At 44.1% G+C, this 21,656-nt stretch overlaps 1 protein-coding gene and 1 pseudogene across 2 annotated transcripts in view; one reads left to right on the top strand and one right to left on the bottom strand.

Moving 5' to 3' along the window:
* Positions 1-21,656, bottom strand: part of Synpr (synaptoporin) — a 326,948-nt gene that overhangs the window by 250,921 nt on the left and 54,371 nt on the right. The window lies entirely within an intron of this gene.
* On the top strand, positions 13,869-18,029 carry Oaz1-ps2 (ornithine decarboxylase antizyme 1, pseudogene 2; annotated as a pseudogene).

Below are 21,656 nucleotides of genomic sequence, written 5' to 3' on the forward strand. Positions count from 1 at the left end.
TGATCCACTGGCATGTACAAAAAATCACATTCCTTTTTCCTTCAGTTGAAAGTTTGCAGGGCAGTTTCTCTGCCTAAGTGCCCCGCACACTCTGCACTCAGGCAGGAAACCTATCATTATCTCAGTCCGTTCATTACCGTGCTCTGCAGGGATCTAGTGCACCCCTGCTGGGAAGGTACTCCTGAATCAAGCAGGCACAGCCTTGGCCTTGCCTCTCTTCCTGGTGCAACCCAGTTCTGTCTTTGATATCTCCTCACAGCAGGCTCCAGGCTCTATAAATTCATTACTCATCTCTTCAGGCAATGAAAAAAAAACCACTTTGTTTCCCATTACATCAACAGCAGAAGGCTGACCCATGCACACCCACGACACCCAGTCACTCCAGGTTGTCATTTTTGCATTAGCCTCTGACTACCACTATTATCATTTCTACTCCTGGGAGACATTTGTCACTCTCCTGCTCCTCTGAAGAAGAAGAATGCAGTTCAGGAGCCAAGGAGACCAGAAGCAATGTATAGATATGAATTCCTACTTTGCCACTTAAGTGTTTAGGTCCCCTGAAAAGTTGTTAAGTTTATTGAGCCATGTTTTCTTTAGATAAAACAATCGGGTGAAATTTGTAACTAGTTCCCAGTTGTTATGAAAGACATGAGTTCGCACTGCTTCTACCACTGAGAGCTACAACCCCCACTACCATATGGTGCAAGTCTTAGACTCAGTTTCAACTCACAACTCCATTCCACCCAATAAATGCTAAAGTAACCTTGGGTAAATAGATACAGAGAACAGGTCTACAATTAAATGTTTACTAACAATAAATAATAAACTAATTCATCTTAAGGTAATTATCTTGTACACAGATAAATTTACCATTAACGATGGGAGCAAATTTGCAGGCTAATGAGATGAATATGTTTGTCTTTACATAAATAATGAAATATTAGATGAATAAGTGGTACCACAGGACACAATGCTTCTTCAAGGGTTTGGCAGAGTTGATCAATAGATCAATATTCTGATTGTGTAATGGACAATGACCCAAAGACAATTTTGCACCAATGCACACTACAACATGTAGAGGCAAGCTTCAGGGAATTTCAGAAACTGTTGGAGATCCCAAAGCTAAAATGTATTAATATTTTTAATAAAACTCAAACTAGCATATCAAATAATAATTTTATTATTTTTTTTCTTTTTCAAGACAGGATTTCTCCATGTAGTCCTGGCTGTCTTGGAACTCCCTCTTCAAACCATAATTTTAAAAGTCTAACCTAGTAAAATCTGAACTGCTTTTGTATTTACGTACTGAGGAATGGTCACACGAGAGTAGTAACATTCTTCATTTTCTGCAATTATACAGTGATGTTTCCGTAAGAGATGAACATTTTGTATATTCATTTAAATATTGCGGTTCCTGATGTGTAATAGTCTGGAGTCTGAGCTGTCATCCTTCAGGCAGTATTTGTTGTGTCGCATGCCACTGAGGTCATGCCCCATGCAAAGTACACAGTTGTGTGTTCACATGCACGGCTACAGAGAAAACACACAGTACAACATGGGATGCACTGAGAAATACCATGCGTTCATGATGCATTTGGTTTCGAGTTACTCTTTAGACAGCACATCATCAGAAATGTTTCCTTATTGCTCATTTTTGTGTAATGCCCACATTTAGTTATGCATCACAAGCTACACCTTTAGAAACCTGTATCTACTCTGCTAGCACATGTTCATGACATGAAATTTACTGTGCAAAGCCTGCCATGAAATTCACTTTTATCTGCAATACTTGCTTTGTTTTCCCTCCCTTTCATGCTTCAGTATCTTTAAGACAGTATCTCTTTACCGAGATGGGTTAGCAGACTTGCTGACCAGTGAGCTTTGGGGGGAACCTCCTGCCTCTCCCCCCAGTACTAAGGTTACAGAAGCAAGCTGGCACATCTGGCTTTATGTGGGTCTTTAGTATCCCAACTGAGATCCTCATGCTTGCTTAGCAAGAATCTTACCCCCGGAGCCATCTCTGCAGCCCAGGACAAGTTTGTTAAGGTCTACGTGACTTAGTGTTGTTATTTTCACAATAAGGTGTTGTAAGTAGTGGAGGGGATGACGCGCGTACATGCAGATTACACCACCAAGAGACCAACGATGTTCTTGGTAACGGTGACTGCTACATGGTAATACTTCCCCAGGATCCCGCAAATGTAGCCATCACGTACTTTCTGAGCAGCTGCCCAATGAGGTGCGATTCTGTCTTACATTTGCTTTGATTTCCTTTTAGTAGCAAGGCCCACACAGAAAAGCGTTGCTCGATGAATGGCAACGAACGGGGTGCCTAGTAGCGTCCCTTATCTGTAAAGGTGCACACCCTTCACATATAGTGTGATTGAAAAAGTTCCAGAATGGCTATTCTTCTTCGGTTTATACGACATAGATTAGTTACGGTAGTTATTGCTGTGGGTATCTGACAAAACAATGGGAAGGAGAGAGGCTTGGGGATGTAGTCCATCCTGGCTGGGTAAGAAGGTGTGGCTACAGGAGTCTGAGGCAACTGAATGACACTGCATCTCAGCGGGAAACAGAGCAGGATAAGTGCGCATGCTCAGTTCCCTTTTCCTTTTTAATTCGGTCTGGGGCCTCCGCCCATAAAACGGGTCCCAAGTTAGGGCAGATCTTCCCCTTTCAGATAAACTAATGCAGAAACTCTCTAGCAGCCATGCCAGAGGTTAGTCTCCATAGCGATTGTGAATCTTGACAAGCTGACTGTATTCCCCATCAAACCAAACTTGATTGAATGGTGAGGTTACTCATTTCTGGCTCTACAATTACATCGATGGGAAGCATCTAAATTTGTCTACTGTCATTTTCCCTTCTCTTCACCTGGAGAATATGAGTATCTGAAGAGTCTGAAACAACCTGTAGGGGGAGCAAACAATCCTTCAGTTATGTATCAAGAAAGACTTGAAAAGATTTGGATTTGACTTGGAGTCAGTGTATATAATCAGCAATTATATTTCAGCTAATGAATCCCAGAGGTAAAGATCATTAACGTTCTGAAAATAAAATGGGTTCGGCATGGCACAGTCTTTCAGATCTTCTCTCGAGATAATTAGTAAATGCAAATATTTGTGAGTTGAACAGAGTGTTCAGCATTACATAAACTAGCAAAGAGCTATTGCCTCCACAAAAGAAACAGAAGACAGCTTCAAAAGTGTCTCAATCATATGCTTCCCTCAAGTATGGGAGACATAATGAGAGTTCCAGATGAGTCCTTATAAACTGGCTCGTCGCACTGAAACAGGGACAAGGGTCAAACGGTTGGGATTGCTTTTCTGCTGAATCGAAAATGCAATAAAAGAATGTCTTTGTCTACTTGATTGCGTACGCATAATGTGCACACTCATTTATATCCTTATCTTCTTTCAATTTATACTCCTATATACCCTCCTCTATCTGTATGTGTGTGAGTGTGTGTGTGTATGTGTGTAAGTGTGTATGTGAGTGTGAGTGTGTGTGTGAGTGTGTGTGTGAGTGAATGTGTCTGTGGGAGTGTTGTAAGGCTGTGTGTCAGTGAATGTATGTGTGTATGTGTGTGAGTGTGTGTTTGAGTGTGTGTGTGAGTGTGTGTGAGTGTGTATGTGTGTGTGAGTGAATGTGTGTGTGAGTGAATGTGTGTGTGAGTGAGTGTATGAGTGAATGTGTCTGAGAGTGTGTGTGTGTGAGTGTGTGAGTGGGTGTTTGTGTGTGTGTGTGAGTGTGTGTGTGTGAGGCTGTGTCAGTGAATGTATGTGTGTATGTGTGTGAGTGTGTGAGTATGTGTGTGAGTGAGTGTGTGTGTGTAAGTGTGAGTGAATGTGTTTGTGAGTGAATGTGTGTGTGAGTGTGTGTGAGTACGTGTGTTAGTGTGTGTGAGTGTATGTGTGAGTGTGTGTGTGTGTGTGTGAGTGTGAGTGTTTGTGTGTGAGTGAATGTGTGTGTGAGTGTGTGTGTGAGGCTGTGTCAGTGAATGTATATGTGCATGTGTGTGAGTGTGTGAGTGTGTGTGTGAGTGAGTATGTGTGTGTGAGTGTGAGTGAATGTGTTTGTGAGAGAGGGTGTGTGTGAGTGAATCTGTGTGTGAGTAAATGTGTCTGTGAGAGTGTGTGTGTATATGTATGAGTGTGTGAGTGAATCTGTGTGTGTGTGAGTGAGTGTATGAGTGAATGTGTCTGAGTGTGTGTGTGTGAGTGACTGTGTGTGTGAGTGAATGTGTATGAGAGTGTGTGTGAGAGTGTGTGTGAATGTGTGTGAATGTATGTGTGTTAGTGTGTGTGTGAGTGTATGTGAGTGTGTGTGTGTGAGTGTTTCTGTGTGAGTGTGAGTGAATGTGTGTGTGAGTGAATGTGTGTGTGAGTGTGTGTGTGAGGCTGTGTCAGTGAATGTATATGTGTATGTGTGTGAGTGTGTGTGTGAGTGAGTATGTGTGTGTGTGTGAGTGAGAGAGGGTGTGTGTGAGTGAATCTGTGTGTGAGTAAATGTGTCTGTGAGAGTGTGTGTGTATGTGTATGAGTGTGTGAGTGTGTGTGAGTGTGAGTGTTTGTGTGTGAGTGTGAGTGAATGTGTGTGTGAGTGTGTGTGAGGCTGTGTCAGTGAATGTATATGTGTATGTGTGTGAGTGTGTGAGTGTGTGTGTGAGTGAGTATGTGTGTGTGAGTGTGAGTGAATGTGTTTGTGAGAGAGGGTGTGTGTGAGTGAATCTGTGTGTGAGTAAATGTGTCTGTGAGAGTGTGTGTATGTGTATGAGTGTGTGAGTGAATCTGTGTGTGTGAGTGTGTGAGTGAATGTATGAGTGAATGTGTCTGAGGTTGTGTGTGTGAGTGAGTGTGTGTGTGAGTGAATGTGTATGGGTATGTGTAGGAGTGTGTGTGAGTGTGTGTGTGTATGGGTATGTGTAGGAGTGTGTGTGTGTGTGTGAGTGTGTGTGTGTGTATGGGTATGTGTAGGAGTGTGTGTAGGAGTGTGTGTGTGTGTGAGTGAATCTGTGTGTGTGAGTGTGTGAGTGAATGTATGAGTGAATGTGTCTGAGGTTGTGTGTGTGAGTGAGTGTGTGTGTGAGTGTATGTGTATGAGAGTGTGTGTGAGAGTGTGTGTGAATGTATGTGTGTGAGTGTGTGTGAGTGTGTGTATGGGTATGTGTAGGAGTGTGTGTAGGAGTGTGTGTAGGAGTGTGTGTGTGTGAGTGTGTGTGTGTGTGTGTCTTTTGAATACACACAGCCCCACTGTGGCCTGGGGTAATAGTTTTACTCAAACTAGTGAAAGTAATGCTAAGTATGTTCCTTTATCTTTTAATATCTTTTTGAGGAAAAAAATCCTCAAAAAATTGTATTTTTGACAATAAATTTTAAAGGTGGACTTTCTGGCTTTATTTTGCCATGTTAAGTTATAGTTCATGAATTTAAGGTTAATTTTCTCCAGTGAACCTCTCCTTGAAACTAAATATGAAACAGATCACAGAAAAGCAGCTCAGACTACAACTTACCTCAAGTGTGGAAGTCTGGGCTCGCTTCTCTTCTCCCCTGGCATTCCAGAAGCAGACAGGAAGGGTTTTCATGGAGCCCCAGGATCTGTGACACTGTGTTCCACTGGTTTTCCACATTCCTATGTGTCATTCCAAACCTTTACTTCTGTTCTTCCACGACTTGTGTGGAAATCATCAATGATCCAGATGCACACGTGCCCCTTGGCCAATGCACCATGCTCCAAATCCTATGATCTGTGTTGGTAGCCAATGTTCTTAACTACTGAGCCACCTCATCAGGTCCTTTGTCTTTGTGTGTGTGTGTGTGTGTGTGTGTGTGTGTGTGTGTGTGTGTCTGTGTCTGTGTGTCTGTGTGAGTGTGTATGTATAATTAAACACACAAGTTCCTCATTGTTTCAACCATCTGACAGATTCATTTTATTTCAAACCTAATATTACTTATGAAATTAATGGGGAGGGTGCTTTAACACTGACTGGGTCTTTTCTCATGCCTACTAAATTACTGCCTTCAATGGTGAACCAACCCAATTAGCTCTAGCTTCCTATGTTTCCCAAGTGACTCAGATCCACGGTGGGGCAGATCCGCTCCAAGGGTTCAAAACCCAAGTTACTGTCAACAGTGTGTCAAGATCAAGGCCAGACACCAATAGAGTAGGCTTAATTTTTAACCCAGAAACCAGCTAATGGGTCCACAGACTCTGACCTCTTCTATCTTATGTCTAACTAACTAACTAACTAACTAACTAACTAACTAACTAACTTTCCAAAACTCTCCTTTTTCAAAGTCATCCAGCTGGGCTGCCATCTGTACGCTATGCACAGCAGGGCAATGTCTCTCCGGCAGGGCCTGTGAGACGTCTTTTCCCTCTTGCCTTTATGGCATTTCTGTATTGTTAGCAGAGGTCTGTATTGGATTTCTCGGCCACTGTTTCTGTCCTTTGACAGAATGAATGGAGGAAGACTAGGTTAGTTAGAAACTCTGGCCACAGCTGCCTTCCATGCTGTACTCTCATCTCTCTAGATCAAGCATCCTGAATTTTCAGCGATGTGATTTGCTTCCAGGGATAACATTTTCGTTTGTGCTTAAGAACACTCTTTATTACATTGTATAACTTTGTCAGCTGATAAAGTCAATGAACTTGCGCAGAAGATGATAAAGAGTCTGGGTGGAAGGAAACAGGATTACCTGGACCTTAGAGCCTGTTCACTGCTCCTTTCTCATCTAGACTTGGCCTAAGAGCATAAACTTCATTCACATGAGGATTCTAAGTACCTAGAGCATTGGTTCTCAACTTGCTAATGTTGCACGACCCCCAACCATAAAAATTATTTCATTGCCATTTCAGAACTGTAAGTTTGTTACTGTTATGGGTCATAATGTAACTATCTGATATGTGACATGCAAAGGGGTCACAGCCCACAGAATGAGAACCACTGCTTAGAACGTGTTTGCATGCCTTGCTAAACGCGCTGATAAAACGTCTCACCTCCCATGAAAGCTACAATGGCCCATTGAGTACAGATAATTCTGCTTTAGCAGTGAGGAAGTTGATACTCATGGGTACAGAGTAAATTGGATACATGATTGAAAAAGCCCATCTCACGGCAACGACTCACATCCCCATATTCCACCTGCCAAGCCCTGAACACAAACATTTTCCCTACATGAAGGGAGTATGACAAGTGAGTTTGTGGTGAAGCTCAGCTACCCAACGGCTGTGGCCCTTAGGACAGTCCTGGAGACACAGCGACCCAGTCTTCATATCCAAAGGTGGGGGAAACATGGCTTGCAAGACTTGTTCACCTTTAGTCCTCTTTAGCACTCAAAGCAGGAGGAGTGTATAAATTGTGAAGTGCAGCCAAGTGGACAAGAGTGCCATTAGCTCACAAATGTCCCCTAGGAGAGAGCCCCTATCCACTAAATGGCCGATCCTCGCTATAAAAACATAGATGTGGTGCAAAGCTATGCTTTTAAAGTCAAAGGATCCTGTAACAAATATGACAGTATGATTATAAGGAACGATCCCGGCTTTCAATAATTGAGTACCCAAGAACACTACTTGGAATGGTATAGAAACAAAAAATAATTATACTTGAAGGTAGTTTCATAAGAATATAGAAATACTCAGGCTGTACTTACTAATCAGGGAAGCACTGAAATGATTCCTATGATGTTGGCACTGCCTTTCTTGGGGATCATTCAGATAATGCCCTTTGCTCCCGTCAAAAAAAAATGTTCCTTATTAATTTTTCTAGTAAGGGACATAAGATGTATAGGATAATTTTAGAATCCAGGAACTGGGATTAATAGATTTTGGAGATTGGGTAATTATCGTGGCATCTATGGTTAGAGACTGTGGAATCTCTGCTCGCTGGGTCTTTGCATAAATGTCAACTCCGCATGGAAGCCCTCCTTGATTCCCCTCTTCCCTTAGCAAAGCTAGGCCGAGTCGTTGTTCAGTACCAGTCCATCGTCCCTGCAGCACATGTCACAATGTGATTCTAGAGTACTTGTTCGGTTACTCAGCACAACTGTCACCAGACTGCACAGTTCTTAACAAAAAATGGAGGAGTTTATTGGTCCGTTATGATTTTCTGAGAGGTTTGGCTATATGTAGGCATCCAGAATGGCAATATGGTAGGTTCCTATTTTTTTTTTTTTTTGGTGAACCCACACATAATGCTAGAATGAAGAAACAGCTATACTCTTTACAGAGGGACATCTGCTATCTAAGGTGGCGACATCTATTCCTCAGTGATCACTTGAACATTAGTGTCTTGATTAGGTCAGGTAGGCTCAGGGACTCTGGTGGCAGAGATAGTTTCCTTCTTATGCCCTTGATGTGTCTGTCACATCGGAATGCTCTCTATGCACTCCCTTGGGGATGCGGTCTTCCTGTAGCTTTACCACCTGATGTTTACATGGGAAGATGGGAGAACTGATCCTCAAGGAGGACCCCCTGTCAAGGCCTAAGAGAATAAGCAAGTGGGTACTTCCTCTTTACCCCCTTTAAAAGTTGATTATTGGCAGGCACTAGTGATGTCTAATCATTTCCAAAGCAATCATTAGAAATAGTCTAATAATATCCATTTTTCTTAAGCTGCCCCATAAGGCTACCAATTTATTATTTCTCAAAACAATATGATGACGACTGTATTTCTTCTGGTGTATATGTATAGAGGAAGACATATGTTTTCAAGGGAGTCACACCCCCTGACCCCCCGGTGAATCCGTAGTTCCATATTGGAACTACAAGGCAGGATTCCCACACTTCTCCCATTAGTGCCATTCCCCCCTGTATCGTTCATGGCAGGAATCACACAGCACTGCACACATCCTCACACCAATCTCATTTGGCAATCACACAAAGCAACACTTACTGCTGTGACTTGTTGGGAGGGATGCCCTTAAAACCCTCCATTATTGATGTTAATATCATAGTCAAGATTTAAGTATGACTGGGTTCATGGAAAGTCCCCAGCCAGCTGCAGAAGACTAATACAAATCTGGTGGTCAGGATGATTAGTGATATGACAAACTTGTGACCTTTCTGAGAAACCAACATCCCGTTGACGTCAGCTGACCACAGGAGCCAGTGTCCTTGGCTTGCATTGATGTTTCCCACTCCCCCCTCCCTCTGTTACCCCTGCTATGGTATAAATTCATCCTTGAGGAAAAATAAAATTTGTCACCTTGATCAGACTCTATTTTTGGCTTCCCTCTTCATGTCTCTTGTCCCCCATTCTTTTCCAGGTAACCTCTGGACCCTCATTGACTGTCTTGTAGGATGGGACAGTGACTGGCATCTTTCTTCTTTCTCCTGGTTAGATCACCCGAGCTTCCTTCTGAAAATCACAAAGCCTCATTTCCCACAATCTCAGAGTGTAACCTTATTTGCTCCTGGACAAGGGATGGCCATCAAATAGCATATAGATTCAGGGAAATCTCTTGAGATGGAATAGAAAAATGGTGCTGTATAATCTACAGTCCACCCCCCTACCAATCACTGACTTATTCCAGCATTTTCTCACCATTTATTATGTGCCAACAATATACTTCCTGCCTCTATGGGATTTATATTCCATAGATAAACATACGACATGCTGTGCCTGGTCCTGGATGTAAGTGTTGGAGACAGAAAGGAAGAGGGAAGAAATACAATGAGTGTAGGGTCTCCATGACATACAGAAGCCTCTTGAGAAGCTAATCTCAGTCATGGGAATTATCAGGTGAACCGTGCTCTAGGCCAAAGGGCAAGAGAAAGTACCAGGGTCCTGAGAGATGGATAAGCTTTGTTGAAGGAAATCAAGTGGTTAATGCACATGCGTCAGGCATGTACATTTAGAGACATATCCAGGGTCCTGATAATACTGTAGGCCAAGATCAAGGCTGTTGGATTTTATATTTACTGCAACAGAAAATCATTAATGGGTTCAAGGAGAATAGTTGTGTTTGTGTCTTTTACAAATATTTCTTCTGGTTGCCTCATGTATAACAGCGCTGTGCTGAGGGTAAGAATTGAAACTGGGACAAAAGTGTCACTGCAAAGGCTCAGTTAGGATAGGAAGGCACCAATGTCCACATTGGACTTGAAAGGGACACAAAATCAGGATGCAGGCTGAAGTAATCAGGGAAAGGGTTTGCTGATGGACTAGATGTGGATCTGAGAGAACAGAGGTGGTACTGATACGTGCTTTGATCATAATATTTGGGGATAAAAAGCACATTAAAAGAAGACATTGGTGGAGCTTAGGGGGATACCAGAGAATTTTATTTGGCGAATATGAATCATGAAGGGCCAACTGTCCATTTAGCTGCAGAGACCACATGCCTCCACTTATGGAATGTGATATATATCTGAATGATACAGACAGTGGATCCTTTTCGTCACTTCAGGTCACTGGAGCCGTTTCTCTGACTCAGCCTGCTTCTTTGCACTGTTGCTGAATCTTTACACTTAGATCCCGGCAGGAGCTCATCTTGTACACCTTTCTGTCGACTCAAGTAAGTTTCCGTTTCATACAAGCAAGGCACTAAAATGAGGACGATGACTTCTAAGGCAAGAAAGAGCAGAGGTGGGACTAGAGACCAGGCTTGAGCGTAAGAATCCTCGACCCAGAAGTCCAAACATCAAAGAGCTGTGCTCTGTGCCACATCCTCAGCAAGAGGACTTCAAAGACTGGGCCATGGATGCTGCTCACAGTGACCACACCATGGCAAAAAATGGCTGGCAAGGGGCAAAGACTTCAAAGAGAAAAGGACATCTCTGCGGGAGAGCTATCTATCAGCTGCCATCATGAAAGTTCAGGGCGCTTGGCACAGCGGCTGTCTGCTGCTTCACTTTGCTAAAAGAGCACGGGGATGTTCACAGGTGGCCTCCGGCACAGTGTGCACACAACTTGGCACTCGGTTGACATCTCCTGACTGAACAATTGGCTGGCAAGGAGAAGGAAAACGTCATTCTTTTTTACATTTCTTATTTATTTGCTTTTCTGTGTGTGTGTGTGTGTGTGTGTGTGTGTGTGTGTGTATGCGTGTGTGTACCAGAGGACAACTTTGGGTGTGGCTTTTTTAGGATATTTTATTTATTTATTTATTTGACACGGACCTAAGACTTACTCTTTAGGCTAGACCAGCCAGCCAGCAGCCCCAGGAATTCCTCTGGCCCCACCCTCCTATTGCTGATATTGCAAGTGTATGCCACCAATGCAGACAGCCATTTTGACTCCCAGCACGTGAAATAATCTTTCCTCCCCTGTTAATTCTTCTTGACCTTTCTGAAAAAAAAAATAATGGTCCCTACTTTGGGGAAATCTTTTCTTATGAGTTTGAGGTTAAGCATAACTCCTTCCCCAAGGTCAGCCAGTGACAAGATGAAGTTACTTGTCAGGATGCCAGTAAGTTGAGTCTTATCTAAGCTCACAGAAGTGTTAAACACTGTCACACCATACACCGATGCTCACCATGCTGGCCCCTAGGCTGAAGCAGAGGTTTATTGGGTATGTGTACTAACTCAAGACTTAAATCACCTCAGTGTTGACTCTCCCCTACCTTCTGTGGCACAAGACTTTGATGTTGTAAGAGGGAAAAGCCCTCACTAGTGAGTAGGACTCTGGTACCTTGAAGATGGACAGAGGGGCCATGGGTTTTGAGATGGGAATCTTCAATGGGAAATGAATGAACTTGCTGTCCAGATGCTGTAGTTACCGAGGATGCTCATGCCTCCCAGACACAATAAATACCTAAGGCTCATGGCTGAAATTAGAAGGCAGTGTTGGGATGCTGAGCACTCTCGGCAGAAGCAACAGAGCAAGACCAGGCCAGGGACACAGGCATTCCTGTGAACTTGACCTAAGAACACTAAAGTGGATGTGACTGTGGGCCCGAAGCAGGGATAGAGCGCTATACCAGAGCAGCTCCTGGGGTGCAAGGAGGGGCAGAACTAAGACACAGGCTCCAGGTACACTGCAGTCAATGAAGCCAACTGTAGCCACAGAGGCCTGAGACAGTAGGGTCTAGATATGCAGCCTCAGCAGACCCCACAGTGTGAGACAGTAACATTACCATTGGGAGAGCACTCCTTGCTTTCCAGTGAGAAACCCAGTTCCGAACACTGTTTTCATATTGGCACTACCCCTACTCCCAATATTTAGAGAATCCAATTGCTTAACTAAATGTCCCCCCCCCCCCCTCGATCTACATGGCTGTGGCATGACACTCGCTGGACTCCAAGCGCTTTGATCTGCAGACATCTTGCTGATTGTCTACCCAGTGATGTCAACTTTCACCTTGGTCCTGTTGGGAGCCTTGCTGATTTCTTACTCTACTGTAAACATTGTCTCTCCCCATTTCCAAAGCTGCTTACAAGTTTATAGCAAAACAGATGTAGTTTTTTCCACTCAATAAATAATCAAATGCAAGCTGTGATCTAGGATACCCAACTTTAGAATCTGCTCTTACATTGCATATGGTATAGGCCCCATGAGGAAGCCAAATATTTTCCATTTAAAGCCCCAGCCTGTCTTACTGGTGTGAGTGACAGAAAATGTAAGAGGATCTGTAGCAGTGTGTTCAAGTTACATGGCATTAGATGCTGTGATGACTAATCTTGACTGTCCAGCTGACTAGAAAGCAGCTAAGCACACGTGGGTGTTTCTGTGAGGAACCTTATAGAGAGAATTGGAGAAATACCTGAACTGAATGTGAATGGAACTGTCCCATAGGAAGAGGGCAAGATGACAGGACTCTGTAACTAGAAATTTCTCTCTTTCTCTCTCTCTCTCTCTCTCTCTCTCTCTCTCTCTCTCTCTCTCTGTGTTTATGTGTGTGTCCCCTCTTCCATACTCCCTCTCTTCCTCCTTCTCTGTTTCCTGGCCTCCAGAGGTAAGCTGCCCAGACCCCCCCACCCCATGACCTTTCTGCCAAGAGAGACCCAAATTTCTAAAGCCCCGGGCTTTAGAAGCTTGGCAGGAGAAGCATTTTCTTCTCCTGAGTTGTTTTGCTGAGATTTTTTTCTCACAGCAGGGAAACAGACTAATAGAAATATCTTCCTGCTGAGAGACTCCTGTACACTAAATCTCAACCCACCACCAGCCCTGTATTAGGCAGCTTGCTTCACTCTCATAGCTGACCGTGGTAACAGCTCAGAGTGGTATAAACACAACTTTAGAAAGTAGAGGTTGGGTGAGGAGGGCTGGCTTAGTCAGTGAGTCAGTCATGGACAGCATACCTGCTGAGACCTCAATCATCCAGTGGCACTGTCCATATTGTTATCCAGTCACAGGCAAAAGTCCAAATGTCCACTCCAGTTTATGTGGACAAAGGCTTTGTAATTCATCGAAAGGGTCTGACTGGCCACATAGTGGTCATGGGAAAAACCAGAAGTTACAACTTAGAAGGGAGCTGAGGGCATCCTTATAGTCCTAGTCTCACTAGGTCTCAGCCACTGGGAGGGAAAGTGACTAAGAGGTCTCATTACCTTCCTGAGCAGACATTCTAGTTACTCCTTTGAAGTGTCAGAACATTCCCTGCCTCTGTGCGTGCGCACATTGCTTTTACTTTCAGTTTTGGTTTTCCAAGACAGGACATCTTTATCCATCCCTAGTTGTCTTGGATCTTGGATTCATGGTGATCTGCCTGCCTCTGTCTCAGGAGTGCTGGAATCAGAGGCATGCACCATGCCATTCTCCAAAAACATTTTCTTATCACCTTTCTAAGCAGATTAGCATTCCTAGACACAAAGAATATTTTGAGGCTCTCTACTTCGTCTTGTGTATATTAGGTGCTTAATAAAATGTCGGCCAACAGCACAAAACATTCAGAGAAAGGGAGGTACGGATTAATAAAGCGACGATGTCGTTCATCATCACTGTAGGACCTGCTGTGCTGTCCTGCACTTGGCGGGTGCTGAGCGACTCTCTGAGACTGCTCCTAAGTGAATAAATCTTCCACAGAGACAAGCAGAGAGCCTGGAGTATCATCAATCTAGAATGCCTTGGAGGGATAGCTCAAGCCAAATGCACGGGATTATAATTTGCCAACTATAACTAAAATCATACGTTAAAAGAGAAGAAGAGAGTCTCTCTTCTGCAAACCTAGGTGCCTGAAGCAGTTTGGGGTCTGGCTCCCATGATTCCCTTTTGTCCCACTTGCTTCCAGTTGCCTAGCAACCAATTCCCCCTGGTCTCAGCTGGGGCTACTCTGTTGCTTGCTGCTGCACAGTCCCAAGAGAGGGATGTGCTTTCTCAGCAGACAGACTTGGACTTCACCCTTCTCAACCAGAAGGCTCCATGGGCCTTACCCCTGATCTGCTCATCAGATTCCTGCTACAACCTGCCTCTGAGATAAACTGCTCAGGATAGTCTTCTTGGGAGTCACTTGAAGAGGGACAGCCACTATCAAATGTTACCTCTTCAATGTAAAATGGCAACCATTGAGTAGGTAAAAGAAATGATGGGTCTCTGACAAAGCCTGCTACCCCTAAGTTCGGGCGCTGTTCATCTCTGGCCACAATCCACAGCCTCTGACCTCATCACACTGCGGGCTCGCCAGTGTCCTTGCTCTTTCTACCCCAGGACCTTTGGACTTGCTGCCTCTCATAACTTCCCCCAGAGTCCTCACCTTTAGTGAACACTATGCCACAGAATAGTCTTAAATGCCTGCTAAAAGCCCACACTAGGGTCCCAGAGCCCCAGCAGGTCACCATGCATAAATCTGGCTACCTGCTTGCTTCACCTTTCTTCCACTTAGAACACAATCGTGACAGTTGGGGTGGGTCTGGCTTTCTAGCGCTCTTTCTCAGTCCCTAGAGAACTACTGCCAAAGCAGATTCTTGGAAAATAGCGTTGAAGAAATGGGTCTGTGGATTTCAGATCCTCTCGGAACACCATCCCCTATCTACTACTCGTATAAAACTGTGAGCTCAGGAACTCTAAAGCCCACACGCACCTCCAAAAAGCTGTCCTCTCATTCCTAAGTGGCATTGCCTGGCATCCCTAAATTTGACGCCTATTGCCAGAAATAGTTAAGAGGGCCATTGATTCAACTTTAAACTTCCCCATCTAAAGAAATCTGGCCAAAAATTTCATGAAGCAGTGAAAAACAAAAACAAAAACAAACAAACACCCCCCCCCCAAAAAAAACAAAACACCAATCTCACAACTCCTAGGCAACAGGAAGACTAAGCAAGCTGAGAGGGTGCGTCCTGTGAGCCCCCACTTGCTTTATTTGAAATGTGTTCCTGCCCTCTACTGGCCATGCACAATATTGCAACTTGAACTCAAACTGTCAAACCCATTAGGCACGTGCCTGTAAATGTCCTGTTCCAGATAAAGAAAACAGATGAGAAGAGTGATTCCTGCAACAAAAAGATGGCCTGGCTTTTGGCTGTCTTCTCATAAGACAACAAAAAAAATCAGGGACAGATGCTCACTTTAGAATAAGTGAAGAAACAAACTGATTAAGTGGAGAAATTAAAAAAAAAAAAGGAAATAAAATCAGCAGGTTAGGCAGGCAGCATGGTTTCTGGATGGTGCACAAATCCAGGAGAATGGGATACAAACTAAATGAAAGGTGGTCAGATTCCTCGTGTTTAGAAACAAGGGAGAGACTTGAAGTGATCAAAAAAAGAAAAAATAAGTACCTTAATCAGAGATCCTGGGTCACTGAATGGCGGTGGCCCCACATCTTGCAGGTTAAACGACTGATCTAGAGGTATGCCGTACATCTTCCAGGTTCGTAAGTGCATACTTCCTGCTGTGTGCTCATTATGTGAGTGTAAACATCCTCTTTCACTTAGCACACTCCATTCCCCAATGGCCACCCTGCTTCAGGCAGGGTGTTATGCTGTGCTGACCCCACAGTCATTTGACTCCCTTGCTAGTCCCTTCTGAATCTTTTATATAATGCTAAAACATTGCCCTTCTCACCTCAACACACACATATACACACATACCACATAGCTACAAACATACCACTCACACCGACACAGGCACACCACACACACACACACACACACACAATGTGCTTCAGCAACCAGCATTTTCTTCTCCTTGATGGTATAGTCAGAAGTCCCCATGTGCCAAGAAAAATAGATCAGTCAATCCCAGGGGTCTCCATTTTGACCCCTCCCCCAGCCCTAGCATGTGCAGTGAATGTGGCATTCTGGGCTGCAGTTCTGTCAACATCTCTGGGAACACACATGCACGCTGTGGAAAGGAGGAAATGCTCCCCTCTCCATACGTGTAAATCACTGTGGAATGCTCATCAAGCGATTTAGCCTGCAAACTTCCTTCCCTTCCACATTTGGAAGTGCTGTGTATAATTCCCAATGTGAAGAATTTCATCTATCAGTGACTGCCTAAGAACACTGTTGCTGTGACATTGAAACCAGGATCGTTGACAGTTCTTACCAGCGTGGTATAAAAGGCCCCAAACACCTGTATTTTAGAAACAAAGTGACGACGTTTAAGAATACCTTATATTTAGGCTTCAGCTAGATTACCTGTGCTTGGATACACTTGATTCAGGAGTAGTCATGGTGGTCCACACCTTTAACCCTGCAGATCCCTCTGGAAGCCAGCTGAGTCGACAGAGTGAATTCCAGTCCAGCTAGGCTAGGTAGCAAGACCTTGTCTCAAACAAACTTGATGTAGCATCTTAACATTCTATCTTAGGATTTTATTAGGTGAAGAAAAAGGAAAAGAAATCAAAACGAAAACAGAAGTTTAAAAGAAAAAAAGCATGAAATAAAGTCATTCTGCAGTAACTGCTACTTAGGTACGGAGGACACGGCTGTTTTGTCGCCACCTACTGGTCAAAAGCTGGGAATGCTTAAAATGAGACCAAAACTCCAATTATCATGTAAACAACCAAAGAAGTTGAAGAAGCCCCACCCTGCCACGTTTTAGTCAGCACAGCCATGGTGGTTGCAGCAGCGAGACTTCTAGGGTCCTCCTTAATTGCTGTAGTAACCTGGTTCCGGGGCTTCAGTGGTGCTCTTGATGTCCTTCCCTCATGCCTGAAGATCCCAGGGTAAGGAAATCGTCAGAGGCATTACAGTCTTTCAGCTAGCATTCTGTACTAATGTGGCTGAATGTGATAGAGGAGCTGAAAAGACCAGGGTCCTAAATATCCAGTCCACACTCACAGAGACCAAGTAGGTCACCTTGAGGGCGTGTGGAACAGTGGTGATCTCTACATCAGGCTCCTGGCTGGGCCTCAGCCTGAGGGCAGCAGGAACAGTTCTCCTGGAGTTCACAGAGGAGCAGCTCCAGCAGACTGCGAGGACGGAGCAGCCCTACCTTCAGCTCTTGGCTTTGAGATTGTGAGAATGGGATGTCCCCCTAGTCCCCAAGAAACCCAACGCTTGCTTGATGGTCTACATGCTGGAAGTCTGCTTGATGGTCTACATGCTGGAAGTCTGGAAAGATAGAAAATGTCACCTTCCCTGGCTCAAACCCAATAAAGTGACTGATCTTGTTAAAAGAAAAGGAAAAGGAAGAGGATGAGGAGGAAGAGGACGAGGAGGAAGTAGAGGATAATGAGGAGGAAGAGGAGGAGGGGGGAAGGAGAAGGAGGAGGAGGAAGAGGAGGAAGAAGTAGAGGAGGAGGAGGAGGAAGCCGCAGTGGCAGTGGCATCAGTTCACTTAGGAAAAGAAAATGGTGGGTACAGAGTCCAGAAACAGGTGCTCAGACACTATCTCTAATCTCTCTAATGTCCATTGATCCAGTAACTGCTCCTGAACAAAATTCACAAGGGAAACATCAGAACGTAAGTACAGTCAGTGGCCAGGGAACGATGCTCTTCAATTGTAATTTCCGAGTCTGGATAACACTGAGGTTGTCTGCAATGTGAAGTTAGAGTAACCATTAGTTATTTCTGTGAGGAAGTAGATTCTTTATGGCCATGTAAACGCCATGTGAATAGACAACCCTGTATAGATACTTCTGTTTTTCCAGCTCCCAAGAACTGAAAGAAAGGGGTCACGTGAGCCAGGAGTTTGATACTAACCTGCACAACCATGTCTAACAGCAAAGACAAAAACAATCACTATTTTCTCAGTTCTGTGAGGTCAGCACTGTCACTATTCTAGAATGTGAGCAACTGAGTGCCTTTCAGACATGGATCAATCAATATCCCCCACTACACCCAAGGCTGCACCTGATAATCAGAACCCAGTGACATCACTCACTCACAGTCCTAAAACCCCATGACACCCACTGGGCCGTATGTAAGCAGACACCGGGATGTGCCCTGCACTTCTGGGGAGCTGCCATCCTGATCTGCTCTTTTCTGTTAGGCCATCCCATATCTCACACCGGAAGTCGCTTTTCTTTCCTTCCTCCTCATTCTTTCCCTCCTCCTCTTGTGCACCAAGGTTCTGGGTAACCAAGCTGGTGGGTGGACCAGAACTTGTGATTGTGGGGAAGTTGGAATGTTGCAACTCCAGAGTCAAATACATCCAGTATCTTTAGCTTTCCTTGGGCGGGGGGAGCTGAAACTCAAGTCCACTTCTGACTGGACCACTTATGTGCCTGTCCTAGTCATCACTAGATAAGTAAGGAGAGAGGAAGTGTGGTGGCAATTGGGTCAAATGTAAAAGGACTGCTGATACTTTGTTATAATGCGTGTGTGTGTGCACACACACGCACACACACACACACACTCATACATATGACACACACATGGTATACACACATACACCATACTACACAATACATCATACAAATACATACACACACCACTACACACATACTCACTACACACATACACCACACTGCACACACTATTCATATATGCACTATAAACATACCACACTATACGCACCACATACACACACATACATACACCACACTACACATACATACACCACACACACACCGTATATCACCTACATCACACACACACACACACACACACACACACACACACACACACACACACTTCCTTCTTTTAAAGTACCAGACTTGTTACCAGAGCCGCACGCTGATGGGTAGAAGAGGCTCATTACCTTTCATCAAAATGTCAGGCAGGCAGAATCTAAAGTGAGCTTCCTATTATGAGAGAACGCTCTCCATCTATGTAGCTTTGAAACTGATTGCAAATGAGTTGCCTCAGAGCAGCGGGGCTAGTGGTAATGGTATGCATCTGCGAGCCTTCACTCCAGGCGTGGCTGCATTTACATCACTAAAAACTCTGCAATTACAGCCCAGCCTTTCCTTTCCGGCAGCAGAGGGCGAATAGGAATCACAACTGCAGTTTTCCTGCCTTGGATGGCCGCCAGCAGCCTGAGTCACTGTCCCAGACATCTGTAGCACATTAAACCCCACCGTTGTTATCTCTTTACTCTGCACAATGGTCTAAATCTCTGACAAAAGTGTGGCCAAAGCTTTATCAGCCTTCTAAAGTTGATCAAATCATAAGCTGACACAGAACAACTTCTGATATAGTTAACATGATATTAATAAAACCCATGACCTTCTGTGTTTCAGTGCTTCCTTCCACAATGCAGCAGAAAGCCTTGTGGGACTCAGATGGTTTTGATAATCTCGACTCCATTTAAACCTCTGTGGTTCTGGACATGCTATGGCGGACAATGCCAATGGTACAAATTCAATGCATGATTTTAATGTCTACATCATTATCTATATATGAACCTGCCCCTTCCACTCACGTCACTTCCTTTTTTGCTCCTGCTTCCTATAGTCTAGGGAATAAGAGACAGCCTGGACGGGTCGTACCAGTGGGATTTTACATTCCGGCTTGGGTTGGACTCAGTCAATAGCTGACCAGTAGAAGATGAAGGAGAGAGAGAGGTCAAGGTGGCTGCTCCCCAGGTGATCTGAAAAAAAGACTGAACTATGCAGGAAGAATCCAGCAGGCAAACAAGGATGGCTATTGTCCTGAGTGCTCTATTCCAGAAACACAAATAGACATACTTATGTTTCTCCACAAGGTCAGAGGTTATTGGATAACAATAATTTCACAAGTTGCCATAGTTCCAAAGACAGCAATTTGTCAGGTAAGCCTGCCTATTTTGGCAATCTGGCTGAGGTTACCGCAGGTTCTTTTATTCCAAACTTAATGATTAATATTAATTTTTGTATCACACAGCTCATAGTAAATCTGTCTGTCTATCTATATGTCTATATGTCTGTCTATCATCTATCTATCTATCTATCTATCTATCTTTCTATCTATCTATCTAATCTATTTATCACCTACTTATATATCTATATCTTTATATGTATCTATAATCATCTGATTACAGAATTTAAAAGGCCACAGCAGAGTCCCGGAAATGCAATGGAGTCTGCATTGATAAAATGCTAAGTCCACACCAGTCTCTGCGGAAGAAGCAGTAGTGTGAAGACCATGCCATAGAGAGTCAACGTACAGGGAAAAGACTTAGTCAGGCACAAAAAAGGGGCAGCATCCAGAACCTGGTCTAGAGTAGGGATGGCAGGTCCAAGTTATGGGCTAGCGGATAGAGGGGTAGATAACAGGGAGTCAAGTAGGCCACATCGACAGTGAAGGTCTGAGAGGGGGGAAGTCCCAAGGCCACTCAGAACTCAGCCTGTTGTTCCTTTATAGGCTTTGGATTTTTTAAAGCCTACATTAATAAGGGTTCTTAAAAGCTTCTACCTCCCTTCTCTCCCACCACTCACCAGAGGTAGTAGAAAGGAAGGTGAAGAGGAGATGGGGGTCGTGGATCTGTTTAGGAAAAGTTCTTTGGGTCAGTTCTAGTCTTCACTGTCAGCAGTCTACTCCTGTAGCAAAACGCCAACAAGAGTCAGCAGGGACAGGACAGTCCAGTCCATTCAGCAGTCAGCAGACATGAATCAGCAACGGCAATTCAATCCAGAAGAAACTGCGAGGCTCTGAACCGAGTCTGTGGAAGCCATCAGAATATCACAAGAAGCTCTTTGGAGAGTGACTCTCTACAAAGGCTTGACAAGTGAAGATCAGCAACAGGATTCGAGGTGATCCAATGCCAGAGCCTCCTTCCACTCTCTGTGGGGTCATGTGTATATTCTTTCTAAACATCACACAGCCTTTCACATACAAAACATCCTCTCACCTGTGTCTGCTTCAGCAAAATATCCTTCCACTTGTCTGCCCCAGCAAAACATCATGTGACATAACTGAGATTCCAAAGACACCAGGAATTTCCACTTTAGTCCTTCATGGACATAGCAGGTGTCAGAGGATACACTCACTGGAGAGAAGCTGTGTTAGTCAGGGATCTATAGAGAAATGGAACTGATGAAATGATTCTATATACTTTTAAGTATTCATATATATTTTAAGGGAATTTATTAGAGTGGCCACAGGCTGTTGTCAGACTGGTCTAACCATGGCTGGTTTCTCATGGAAAAGCCAAGAATCTGGTAGCTGTTCAGTCCACAAGGCTAGGTATCTCAACCGGTCCTCAGTCTACCTTGGAGTTTTAAAGAAGAAGGTTCTAATGCCAGTGAAGTTATGCCTTGGCAACAGGATAGATGAACTTCCCAGGAAGAGTGAGGACAAACATGTAAAACTCAAAATCTCTCTTCATCCATGTCTTTTTTATGTGCCTGATGTGTGGCCCGGATTTAGGGTGGGTCTTCTGACTTCAAATGATTGAGATTTAGGGAAGG

The sequence above is a fragment of the Rattus norvegicus genome, chromosome 15 (assembly GCF_036323735.1).
Source record: "Rattus norvegicus strain BN/NHsdMcwi chromosome 15, GRCr8, whole genome shotgun sequence".
NCBI classification, from domain to species: domain Eukaryota; kingdom Metazoa; phylum Chordata; class Mammalia; order Rodentia; family Muridae; genus Rattus; species Rattus norvegicus.